This window comes from Dreissena polymorpha, chromosome 1, assembly GCF_020536995.1.
Source record: "Dreissena polymorpha isolate Duluth1 chromosome 1, UMN_Dpol_1.0, whole genome shotgun sequence".
NCBI lineage: Eukaryota > Metazoa > Mollusca > Bivalvia > Myida > Dreissenidae > Dreissena > Dreissena polymorpha.
The window spans coordinates 51,792,719-51,806,110 of NC_068355.1; the positions used below are offsets into that span (position 1 = coordinate 51,792,719).

The window sequence follows — 13,392 nt, forward strand, 5'->3', positions numbered from 1 at the left end:
ATATATAATAAATATGACACATTTAAAACATGGATGCAACATATATTTGGACATATTTTAATCTTTCATTTCATTAAAAATAAATAAGGGCGTAGTCATATATAAATAAGATACATTTATGACACAGTACAATATAAATAAGACACATTAGCATCTTTCAGAGTTTCCACATGTTTGTTTAATTTAATGTCATTTAATGTGACATTTCAACAATATCAGTCAATCACATAGTTCAATACTCGTCGTCGAACATGTGGTGGGACGCCGTGGATGGTCCCAGGACGTTGATGCATGCATCACATGCAATAGCAGGCGCACGAGAAGTGACATCAATATTGCAGAAAATACAAGGATGTTCAGCCATGATTGTATGATACAGTAAAAAAATCACCTGCATATATTCACACTTTAACAGTTGAGCAACAACACTTAATTACTCGATAACCGTGAAAACCCTCTCTTCATTCTCCCTTTGATTTTTAATTTGAAAATGACGGTGATAATTTTATAATTACCCAATTACATAATTATTTTATTTATACCACAAATAAACATCCTTTGATATCACCACCAGTTAATTTTTTGTAAACGTGATTAAAGAAGGTAAAATGTTGTTTTTTTTCACAGTTTGAAAGTTACTGGTCATGTACGTAAAAAAACACATTTAGATTATTTTTAGAAAAATCAAATTATTAAGGCATATCAATGTAAACTTATGTTTTAAAAAGTGTGTGTGAATGTCAGAGTTTATGTACAGGTCTTTTTTTCTTTTCATGAAATTTATTAATCACGTACCTTGGGGTGTAAAGCTCCCCAAGTATCCGCTTAAAAGACTTAAATGAATTTATAAAATACAAGGTGACTCTGAGGAAAACTTTTTAACATTAGTAAAGAATGAAGAAAACAAATTATTATATAATATTAATGTCACAGTTGTTTCAACGTCTGCACGTTTAAGATATTATTTTTTAAATTATTCCAGTCTTTTCACGTCTGCATGTACATGTATGTAATAAAATGAATAAATAGATCTAGAGAAATAGTAATGATTTTAACAAATACACAGTCACCAACAAGAACAATAAACAGTATACTGAAGTGCACTTCAAAAATAAAAGACAAAAGGTGTTTTCAGCGAACCATGTACAGGTCTTTTTTTTCTTTTTCATTTAATTTATTCAAACGTAACTTGGGGTGTAGAGTGCCCCAAGTACCCGCTTTAGATAATTAAATAGACAATAACAAAATAAAGGTGACTTAGTATGCTTGGTAATATTAACACAGTTATAAGAAACACAATAATATTTTTCAATTGATATCAGTCTTTACGTCTACATGCCTAATTTATATCACAGTCTTTGTTCACGTCTGCACGTATAAATATGTATATGATGTTGTTGAAAAACAGAGAGAATCGTAAGTTTAAAGTTCACTGTTGTTAACAAATAAAAGTCACCTTCCTAAATTAAAGTGGGTCTGAATTAGTATTTTGTATTGAGTTTGTTTGTTTCCATTTATAAAAAGAGTATTGTAACCACACTTCCTAAATAATTAAAAAAAATGACAAAAGAAACATATAAGGTTGTATATTTAAATGAAAAACTTTAATAAAATAAAATGAGGTTCCCAGCGAACCACCTCAGGTCATGCACGGGCACTTCCTGCGATGGTCCGCCAGGAACATGATATAAAAGTCTACACGTACATGTATGTAATGAAATGAATAAATAGATCTAGAGAAATACCGTAATTACTCTATTTTTTCGGACACTTAAGTTTTCGGACACCCCTTTTTTTTTAAGCAAAAATAATTATTTTTTGTGACTCTTAATTTTCGGACACACGAGTTTTCGACCATAATTAATGTCTCTAAGTTTTTGGACAGTATATTTACCAGCGCTATTTTACCAAATGTCGGTCCTGTTTTCGATATCTAATGACACTTCGATCATGGGGTTTTACAACTAGATTAACATCATAAAACATGGCAGGTGCATGCCTGAGGGCAACGGGCCATTACATTTGCGTTATTGTGTAAATAACTTGTAAACCGGTATTAAACAATTGTTTCGCCTGATAGCATAAGCGTTGTGACAATTACCAGGGGTAGTGCCAATTAACAGTTCAATTATCAACCACAATGGTACTACACCTTCTCAGTAAAATAACTGTGACAAATACAAAACGCTTCAAAGTGTGATGGAAGGTGTTAGACAACAACTATCGGAAATGAACGAACAAAGAATTCATATATTGCTTTTTTATTGTGTGAATTACAGGTTCATACTAGCGATTATCGGTTCATCACTTGCTCATCTTTGAACTCGTTGGTCAAAGTACACTGCAACGCCGATATATCGCGGACCGTTATATTGCGCTGTCCAATATATAGCGCTTTGGCTATGGCTCCCAAAAATCCAACGAGCATGATCACTAAATGACATGTTTAAATTTGAGAATTCGCTAACTTAAGCAAAAAACCGGTTCTAGCTAGTATCATCACCCCATATTTCGCGGCTTACTATGGCACGCAGTGAAGCGTGAAAAACAGTCGATTAGTGACAATGTTGTTTACACAAGGCTGCGGTTGTTTTTAACACTTAGGAAATATCCAATTAGTGTCATTGCAAAGGTAATAATGGCAGTTTACTGGTATATAGATCGTTAAATTTCGGTACTGGTCATGAATTTCTTTGTCCTGATAAAAAGTGCGCGATAATTGGCGTGGGTGTATTTATTTGTAAATAAAAATTTTATAGTCGGTACAACATTGCGATAATTTAATTTCCGTTAAAAGTTTCGTTGTAAATTTCAACAAAAGTACCGCGGTATCTCGCGAATTAGGTGGCATTGACATTTCCTCTTAATAAAATATAATTCAAACACACGGTATCGTTACCGTTACGCTAAGGGTAAATTCGAATCTATGCACGATGTATTTTATACGTTTTTTACAGCAAGAATTTTTCATTTTAGCTGATTCGCGAGGGATCGTACATGAAAATAAAAAACATAATTTACATTTTGGTTTTTATGATAAATACACAGATACTTATAACACTGTATTATGTGAATTGGGAATAAGACATCAATTTGGGAATAAATTGTGTTTTATCAAAAGTGCATAATATGCAGTTTTATATGTTGCATTTATCTAGTTTTACAAATTGTAATTAAAACATATACTTGCATATATAATAGCATCATTTAAATTCATTTTACTTCAAAACTGGATTTTTTATTAATTTAAAAAAAAAATCCTCATGAAATGAAACTGTGTCCATGCCGGTGCATGGACACGGTTTAAAAATACACTTTAAATGATACAAATTTAATCACTGTTAATGAAAAAGTCATGGAATTTTTTATATTAAGCTTAAAATATAGATAATGTATTACAAAAATATATGTAGATCATGAAATGAATAGTTTAGTTTGAGAAAATCACCAAGATGATGCCCATTCCCAGTTTGATGTCTTATTCCCAATTCACATAATACAGTGTTTTATGTAGTAATGAAAACGTTTATTGTATAATTGGTTTGCAATTATTACAAAACAAATATGTAGCAGCGCTGTATATAAAATGAAAACATTGGGGAAATTTGACAAGTTAACCGCAATACAATTGAGTTAGACATTTCTCGAGTTATATCGCACGCCGGATATATCGCGCTCGCGATCTTTGGACCCCACCATCCGCGATATATCGGCGTTGCAGTGTACAACCTTTCAGTAACTTTCTGTCAAATAAATTAAGCATTTAAAATTATTATGCCCCCCTTCGAAGAAGAGGGGGTATATTGCTTTGCTCATGTCTGTCTGTCTGTGTGTCTGTCTGTCGGTCGGTCGGTCCGTCCACCAGGTGGTTGTCAGACGATAACTCAAGAACGCTTGAGCCTAGGATCATGAAACTTCATAGGTACATTGATCATGACTCGCAGATGACCCCTTTTGATTTTGAGGTCACTAGGTCAAAGGTCAAGGTCACAGATGAAGGTCACAGTTACTGGAAATAGGCATTTTAAGGATTAAGCATGGTTCAAACAAGGGAAACAACTTTATGCATGTTCTTTTTGTTACAGCATTTGCCTCCCTTAAATTCATTTAAAATCTCATTTTACAGCAGAGATTCCAAATATGACCTGTAAATGAGCCCCATATTTACTGCCAGTGCTAGGTTACCTTTTCCCATTTGATCATTCTTAAGTATTGTTATTGTAATGCTACATTACCACCACCACCACCACCGCCACCGCCGCCGCCGCCGCCACCACCACCGCCACCACCACCACCACCACCACCACCACCACCACCACCACCACCACCACCACCACCACCACCACCACCACCACCACCGTTGTTCACAGTGACAAAAAACGTATTCACACAATGGCTGCTACTACAACTTATAGCCAATATAGGGGGGCATGCATGTTTTACAAACAGCCCTTGTTAAAAATGCATTGCAAACATATATAACTAATTTATACTATACGGCATGGTATTTTACAAGCGCGTGCTATAACCGATATTTGTTGATACAATTGACGCTATTTTTATGTCCCCCACTATAGTAGTGGGGGACATATTGTTTTTGCCCTGTCTGTTGGTCTGTTGGTTGGTCTGTTGGTTGGTTGGTTTGCGCCAACTTTAACATTTTGCAATATTGAATATAGCAACTTGATATTTGGCATGCATGTGTATCTCATGGAGCTGCACATTTTGAGTGGTGAAAGGTCAAGGTCATCCTTCAAGGTCAGAGGTCAAATATATGTGGCCAAAATGGCTCATTTTATGAATACTTTTGCAATATTGAAGATAGCAACTTGATATTTGGCATGCATGTGTATCTCATGGAGCTGCACATTTGGAGTGGTGAAAGGTCAAGGTCAAGGTCATCCTTCAAGGTCAGAGGTCAAATATATGTGGCCCAAATCGCTAATTTTATGAATACTTTGCAATCTTGAAGATAGCAACTTGATATTGGCATGCATGTGTATCTCATGGAGCTGCACAATTTGAGTGGTGAAAGGTCAAGGTCATCCTTCAAGGTCACAGGTCAAATATATGTTTCCCAAATCGCTTATTTTATGAATACTTTTGCAATATTGAAGATAGCAACTTGATATTTGGCATGCATGTGTATCTCATGGAGCTGCACATTTAGAGTGGTGAAAGGTCAAGGTCATCCTTCAAGGTCAAATATATGGGTCAAAATTGCTCATGTAACGTCACTTCTGCAATATTGAAGCTAGCAATTTTATATTTGAAATGCATGTGTATCTCATGGAGCTGCACATTTTTAGTGGTGAAGGGTCAAGGTCAAGGTCATCCTTCAAGGTCAAACGTCATATAAGGGGACATTCTGTTTCACAAACGCATCTTGTTGGACACTTCAATTTTTTACTACAACCGGTTGCCATCATCAGTCTTCTAAGTAAATGGCTAAGATTTCTGTGGCAATTACATGTATATCACGAGTCACCTGCATGATTTAACTGCAGGTATTGCCTGCCTACTGCTGTCGCTCATACAAAGCGTGAGCTCTCATTGGCCAATATTGATTTTGTAATACAGCGATGCTCCGCCTTTAGGCGGTCTTTAGTTGTTTAAAGCGACAAGGGATCGTAAATCAGCTTTCAAAATTTTCGGCGAAGTTGATATCGCTTTGATCTTAAGTTGCAATAACTGTCAGATTACACTGATCGGAAAATTTCAGGCGCCCCGCGAACTCTGATTTCAAAATTCAAGTGTCCCGCTTTTGGACCGTTAAATTGCCTGTGGAAAGCACTGCACTGAACATAAGTCATGTCACCTATTTTTGCAATGTGCACAGACAAATTGTTCCATGTATTATTTTTTGAGAATCAGAAAAAAGTAAAATAATTTTCTTTCAAATAAATCAACGACATAAAAGTTTTGTGTTAACACTAGCGCAGTCGTCTGCCTCACTTTGCAATTTATGTGGAAATTTAATGAAGAAGACCAAACAAATTAAATGGAATAGAGATAAATTTGGATTATTTCAGTGAAGTAAGATTTTAAAATGCAATTATACTCGTTTTTTTTCCTCATTATCCCCACGCTTTTTGAAAAGCGTGGGGATATTGTGGTTATCTCCGCCGTCGGTCTGTCTGTCCGTCTGTCTGTCCGTGCTGGCCACTATCTCCTCCTACACTATAATTACTAGAACCTTGAAACTTACACACATGGTAGCTTTGAGCATATGTGCCACCCTGCACTATTTGGAATTTTGATCTGACCCCTGGGTCAAAAGTTATGGGGGTTGGAGCGTGGCCGGGTCAGAGATTTTCACTCATTTTTTTTATGTTATTTTACATAAACTTCTTCATTTCTGCACCGATTTACTTCAAATTGATACTGAACCTCTCTTATGAGTTATGACAATACGGTCAATCTCAACTATGCATGACAATACGGTCAATCTCAACTATGCATGGCCCCATTACCAACCCTGGGGCGCCCCGCCCACATAGACCACACACACAAAATTGCGCCTGGGTCAAACATGCGGCGTAGGGATACGCGTCGGCCTCTGCCACGACATTTCAAATTTTAGTTATCCCCACGCTTTTTGAAAAAAAGGTGGGGATATTGTGGTTATCTCCGCCGTCCGTCCGTCCGTCCGTCCGTCTGTCCGTCCGTCCGTCCGTCCTGGCCACTATCTCCTCCTACACTAAAAGCACTAGAACCTTGAAACTTACACACATGGTAGCTATGAGCATATGTGCGACCCTGCACTATTTGGAATTTTGATCTGACCCCTGGGTCAAAAGTTATAGCGGTTGGGGTGGGGCCGCGTCAGAAATTATCACTCATTTTTTTAGGTTATTTTACATTTACTTCTTTATTTCTACACCGATTCACTTCAAATTGATACTGGACCTCTCTTATGACAATACGGTCAATCTCAACCATGCATGGCCCCATTCCCAACACTGGGGCGCCCCGCCCACATAGGCCACACCCACCAAAAATTTCCATTTACTATAATTTTTTCATTTCTACAAGGATTCTCTTCAAATTGATACTGAACTTTTGTTATGACATTAGGGTCAATCTCAACTATGCATGGCCCCAATCCCAACCCTGGGGCGCCCGCCCACATAGGCCACACCCACCAAAAAATTCCATTTACTATATTTTTTTCATTTCTACACGGATTCACTTCAAATTGATACTGAACTTCTCTTATGACATTAGGGTCAATCTCAACTATGCATGGCCCCATAACCAACCCTGGGGCCCCGCCCACATAGACCACACCCACCCAAAATTGCTTTTACTATAATTTCTTCATTTCTACACCGATTCACTTCAAATTGATATTGAACTTCTCTTATGACAATACAGTCAATCTCAACTATGCATGGCCCCATTACCAACCCTGGGGCGCCCCGCCCACATAGACCACACCCACCCAAAATTGCCTTTTACTATAATTTCTTTATTTCTACACCGATTCACTTCAAATTGATACTGAACCTCTCTTATGACAATACGGTCAATCTCAACTATGCATGGCCCCATAACCAACCCTGGGGCCCCGCCCACATAGACCACACCCGCCCAAAATTGCCTTTTACTATAATTTCTTCATTTCTACACCGATTCACTTCAAATTGATTCTGAACTTCTCTTATGACAATACGGTCAATCTCAACTATGCATGGCACAATTACCAACCCTTGGGCGCCCTGCCCACATATGTCACACCCACCCAAAATTGCCTTTTACTATAACTTCTTCATTTCTACACCAATTCACTTCTAATTGATGATGAACTTCTCTTATGACAATACGGTCAATCTCAGCTATGCATGGCCCCATTACCAACCCTGGGGCACACCTAGGTCAAACATTCGGCGTGGGGATACGCGTCGGCCTCTGCCGCGCCATTTCTAGTTGTGTCTGTATTTATTGTCAAGCAGTAATGTTAGTGAAACAAAATACTCGGAGCGCAGCCTTATTTCAATCACTTTGTTTACATTAAGAACGCGGCTCTCATCATGGCGAGAGCCGCGTTCTTAATGTAAACAAAGTGATCGAAATAAGGCTGTGCTCGATATACAGGAATCGTATATTAGGCCTGTCCACAACTGACAATTGTTCTTTTCAGCGGTTTTCATAAATAAATTTGAACCTGGTTTTCCTCTTTCATTATTATTATTTTAAATTTACTTTATTTTTATTGTCTCTACCATTACTCATATAAATTTGATAATGAGGTCGATATCTGATAGATAAAGTCTAATTATTTTGACTTTCTATACCATATTATTTGTAATGATGGATAAGAGTTATTTCAAACAATTTTCCAGGAACAAATATGTAGTCTGTTCAGGAGTTTTTAATATCAATTGAGTGTTTTGGAAATCAATAGTTTTGTGGTTGAAGCAATGCACCTCTAGCTACCCCTAGACTATTGCTATATTGCAAACGATAAGAATCATGACAATAATAGTATGTTATGGCAATATGAGTATATTAACTGCAATTTATTATTAATTGACTGATTTATTTATAAAAGTTGTACCAGGAATGGCTAAATGTCAAGATTGGTTGTTAAGATGACGTGTTAGCTATATTTTGGCAATATTTGTCAGGAGTGGCATAATTATTATGTCCGCAAATGCAACAACTATTTGGATGGCATGTTTCTGGTCCCCCATTATGATGATCACACCTCAGGCTCTGTATTTGCATCATATTGCAGCACAATTGCGTATCCGTGCTAACAGATTTACGTACATATGTATAAACTTGAACATATCAAAGCTCGACAGTGTTGATAAGGGGTCACTATCATTTGAGAAAACCTTCTCTAATATTTCGCTAATTTTGTTTTATGGAAAATAAGCCAAGTCTTACTAAAGTTGATATTAAAAAAATGACATCTATCACCAGAAATGGGTTATGTAAAAAAATGTGAAGTCCACCAATCATGTAATAGAAAACTGGGCTTGAATTTACTTTTGACAACTGGAACTCATTAAGCCACTTTTTTCCCCAATCTCTATGAAACTTGGCTTCATTCAATATTTTTTAACAATAAAGTTTTACAATATTTTTGGTGCTATTAAGCTGGTCAGATTTGTTTATTTACTTAGGTTCTCAGAGAAGTGACCGAGGGCCTTTGGTCCTCTTGTTTATAAAAATGTATAAATATTTTATTTGTTTATCGGATTGAGTTCATGGTATATAAATATATAATTAATTTTGTGATTATAGTTCCAGAAATTGTAGGGGGCAATGAAATAATCCTATTAAAATGATATTAGCAATGCTGAGAATAGTTATGCTGGAAAAATGTGATTCAGCCCTCATATTTTCTGTGAAACCGATTAATGGGCATTTTAGGGTTTTATGTTTTTATAATGACACGCTTGATGCAAATTAATTTGTATTACAGATGTTCGGTGGGATGAAAGCACAGCTGCATGCCTGACAGATTGGGAACAGGAAAATCATAGAGTGAGTTCTTCTTATGCATAATCATCAGTGTATGGATTCACCATAGATTAGGAATACAGTGCTCCAGCTAGGATTTGAAAAGGGCAGGGGGACTATTTTGTCAAAAGGGCACTTCCGACGCACAGTATTTTGTCAAAAGAGCACTTTTGAGTGTGCTGGCTTATCTGGAATGCTCCCTGTTGCATATTAATTTTTATGTTATGAATAATTGTTAGAAAATAAAAATTGTCTACAAAAAGGAATAAATTAATTATCATGTAATAAGAGATTTATACATTATTATATGTAAAAACATTGATTATTTTTAGCTCGACTATTATATATGAAATATATATAGTGGAGCTATCCTACTCACCTGGGCGTCGTCGTCTTCCTTAGCGTTAGCGTGCAAATGTTAAAGTTTTCGTACAAACCCAAATATTTTCATTGTCCCTATACATATTGCTTTCATATTTTGCATACTTGTTTACCAACATGACCCCAACCTATAAACAAGAGCAGACAACTCTATCAAGCATTTTGTTATAATTATGGCCCCTTTTCCACTTAGAATATGCAGCAAATGTTAAAGTTTTCATACTACCCCATTTATTTTCATTGTCCCTTGACATAATGCTTTCATATTTTGCATACTTGTTTATAATCATCACCCCAACCTATAAACTAGAAATGGCGCGGCAGAGGCCGACGCGTATCCCCACGCCGAATGTTTGACCTAGATGTGCCCCAGGGTTGGTAATGTTGCCATGCATAGCTGAGATTGACCGTATTGTCATAAGAGAAGTTCATCATCAATTAGAAGTGAATTGGTGTAGAAATGAAGAAGTTATAGTAAAAGGCAATTTTGGGTGGGTGTGACATATGTGGGCAGGGCGCCCCAGGGTTGGTAATTGTGCCATGCATAGTTGAGATTGACCGTATTGTCATAAGAGAAGTTCAGTATCAATTTGAAGTGAATCGGTGTAGAAATGAAGAAATTATTGTAAAAGGCAATTTTGGGCGGGTGTGGTCTATGTGGGCGGGGCCCCAGGGTTGGTAATGGGGCCATGCATAGTTGAGATTGACCGTATTGTCATAAGAGAGGTTCAGTATCAATTTGAAGTGAATCGGTGTAGAAATGAAGAAATTATAGTAAAAGGCAATTTTGGGTGGGTGTGGTCTATGTGGGCGGGGCGCCCCAGGGTTGGTAATGGGGCCATGCATAGTTGAGATTGACTGTATTGTCATAAGAGGAGTTAAATATCAATTTGAAGTGAATCGGTGTAGAAATGAAGAAATTATAGTAAAGGCAATTTTGGGTGGGTGTGGTCTATGTGGGCGGGGCCCCAGGGTTGGTTATGGGGCCATGCATAGTTGAGATTGACCCTAATGTCATAAGAGAAGTTCAGTATCAATTTGAAGTGAATCCGTGTAGAAATGAAAAAATTATAGTAAATGGAATTTTTTGGTGGGTGTGGCCTATGTGGGCGGGCGCCCCAGGGTTAGGATTGGGGCCATGCATAGTTGAGATTGACCCTAATGTCATAACAAAAGTTCAGTATCAATTTGAAGTGAATCCGTGTAGAAATGAAAAAATTATAGTAAATGGAAATTTTTGGTGGGTGTGGCCTATGTGGGCGGGGCGCCCCAGGGTTGGGAATGAGGCCATGCATGGTTGAGATTGACCGTATTGTCATAAGAGAGGTCCAGTATCAATTTGAAGTGAATCAGTGTAGAAATAAAGAAGTAAATGTAAAATAACCTAAAAAAATGAGTGATAATTTCTGACGCGGCCCCACCCCAACCGCTATAACTTTTGACCCAGGGGTCAGATCAAAATTCCAAAATAGTGCAGGGTCGCACATATGCTCATAGCTACCATGTGTGTAAGTTTCAAGGTTCTAGTGCTTTTAGTGTAGGAGGAGATAGTGGCCAGGACGGACGGACAGACAGACAGACAGACAGACAGACAGACAGACGGACGGACGGACGGACGGACGGACGGCGGAGATAACCACAATATCCCCACCTTTTTTTCAAAAAGCGTGGGGATAACAAGAGCAGACAACTCTATCAAGCATTTTGTCATAATTCTTGCCCCTTTTATACTTACAATATGCATATTATTGATAAATCTATGTTAAAGTTTGCGTACTACCCCAAATATTTCCTATATCCTTTGACATATTGCTTTTATATTTTTATGCCCCCCTTCGAAGAAGAGGGGGTATATTGCTTTGCTCATGTCGGTCGGTAGGTCGGTCGGTCGGTCCGTCCGTCCACCAGGTGGTTGTCAGACGATAACTCAAGAACGCTTGGGCCTAGGATCATGAAACTTCATAGGTACATTGATCATGACTTGCAGATGACTCCTATTGATTTTTAGGTCACTAGGTCAAAGGTCAAGGTCACGGTGACCCGAAATAGTAAAATGGTTTCCGGATGATAACTCAAGAACGCATACGCCTATGATCATGAAACTTCATGGGTAGATTGATCATGACTCGCAGATGACCCCTATTGATTTTGAGGTCACTAGGTCAAAGGTCAAGGTCACGGTGACCCGAAATAGTAAAATGGTTTCCGGATGATAACTCAAGAATGCATACGCCTAGGATCATGAAACTTCATGGGTAGATTGATCATGACTTGCAGATGACCCCTATTGATTTTGAGGTCACTAGGTCAAAGGTCAAGGCCACGGTGACCCGAAATAGTAAAATGATTTTCGGATGATAATTCAAGAACGCATATGCCTAGGATCATGAAACTTTGTAGGTAGATTGATCATGACTTGCAGATGACCCCTATTGATTTTCAGGTCACTAAGTCAAAGGTCAAGGTCACGGTGACCAGAATTAGTAAAATGATTTTCGGATGATAACTCAAGAACGCATATGCCTAGGATCATGAAACTTCATAAGTAGATTGATCATGACTCACAAGTGACCCCTATTGATTTTGAGGTCACAAGGTCAAAGGTCAAGGTCACGGTGACCCAAAATAGTAAAATGATTTTCGAATGATAACTCAAGAACACTTTTGCCTAGGATCATGACACTTTATAGGTTCATTGATCGGGTCCTTCAGATGACCCCTATTGATTTTCAGGTCACTAGGTCAAAGGTCAAGGTCACAGTGACAAAAGTCGTATTCACACAATGGCTGCCAGTACAACGGACAGCCCATATGGGGGGCATGCATGTTTTACAAACAGCGCTTGTGCATACTTGTTTACCAACATGACCCCAACCTATTAACAAGAGCAGACCACTGTATCAAGCATTTTTAAATAATTATGTCCCCTTTTACACTTAGATAATTGAACATTTTGTTAAAATTGCCATAACTTCTTTATTTATGATCACATTTTATTATTACTTTGACAAAACAACACTTACCTGAATACCACAATGGATTCCACCCAAACAATACCCCACGCCCCTACCCAGAATCCCTTCCCCCCCCCCCCCCCCAACCTCCCCCCCCCCCCCATTTTTAAATTTTTTTTTTTAAACGTCATCTTATAAATTACCCCACCCCACATTATACCACCCTCTCACCCCCTACCACCCCCCTATCCCCCCCCAATTTTTGTTTAAATCATCTAATAAATTACCCCACCCCACATTATACCCGCCCCCTACCCCCCTACCCCCCCACCCCAATTTTTTTTTTTTAACATTAATTAATTACCACACCTCACATTATACCCCCCTCTCACCCGCCACCTCCACAACCCCCCCCCCCCCCAAAAAAAAAAATTTAAAAAAAAATTCCTTTTTTTATTTTTTAAAGATCGTCTAATAAATTATTGAATATGAACAATTTCCCCATTATTGCTTACGTTATAATGTCAAGCACTCGAATAGTCGAGCGCTCTGTCCTCTGACAGCTCATGTTTTATAAATAAAA

At 37.9% G+C, this 13,392-nt stretch overlaps 1 protein-coding gene across 2 annotated transcripts in view; it reads left to right on the top strand.

Moving 5' to 3' along the window:
• LOC127880644 (uncharacterized) overlaps window positions 1–13,392 on the top strand; it is a 62,054-nt gene that overhangs the window by 1,961 nt on the left and 46,701 nt on the right. For both annotated transcript variants that reach the window (XM_052427967.1, XM_052427982.1), the window contains exon 2: window positions 9,437–9,498. The gene's annotated coding sequence lies outside the window, so the exon portion shown is untranslated. The remainder of the gene's footprint in view (window positions 1–9,436; window positions 9,499–13,392) is intronic.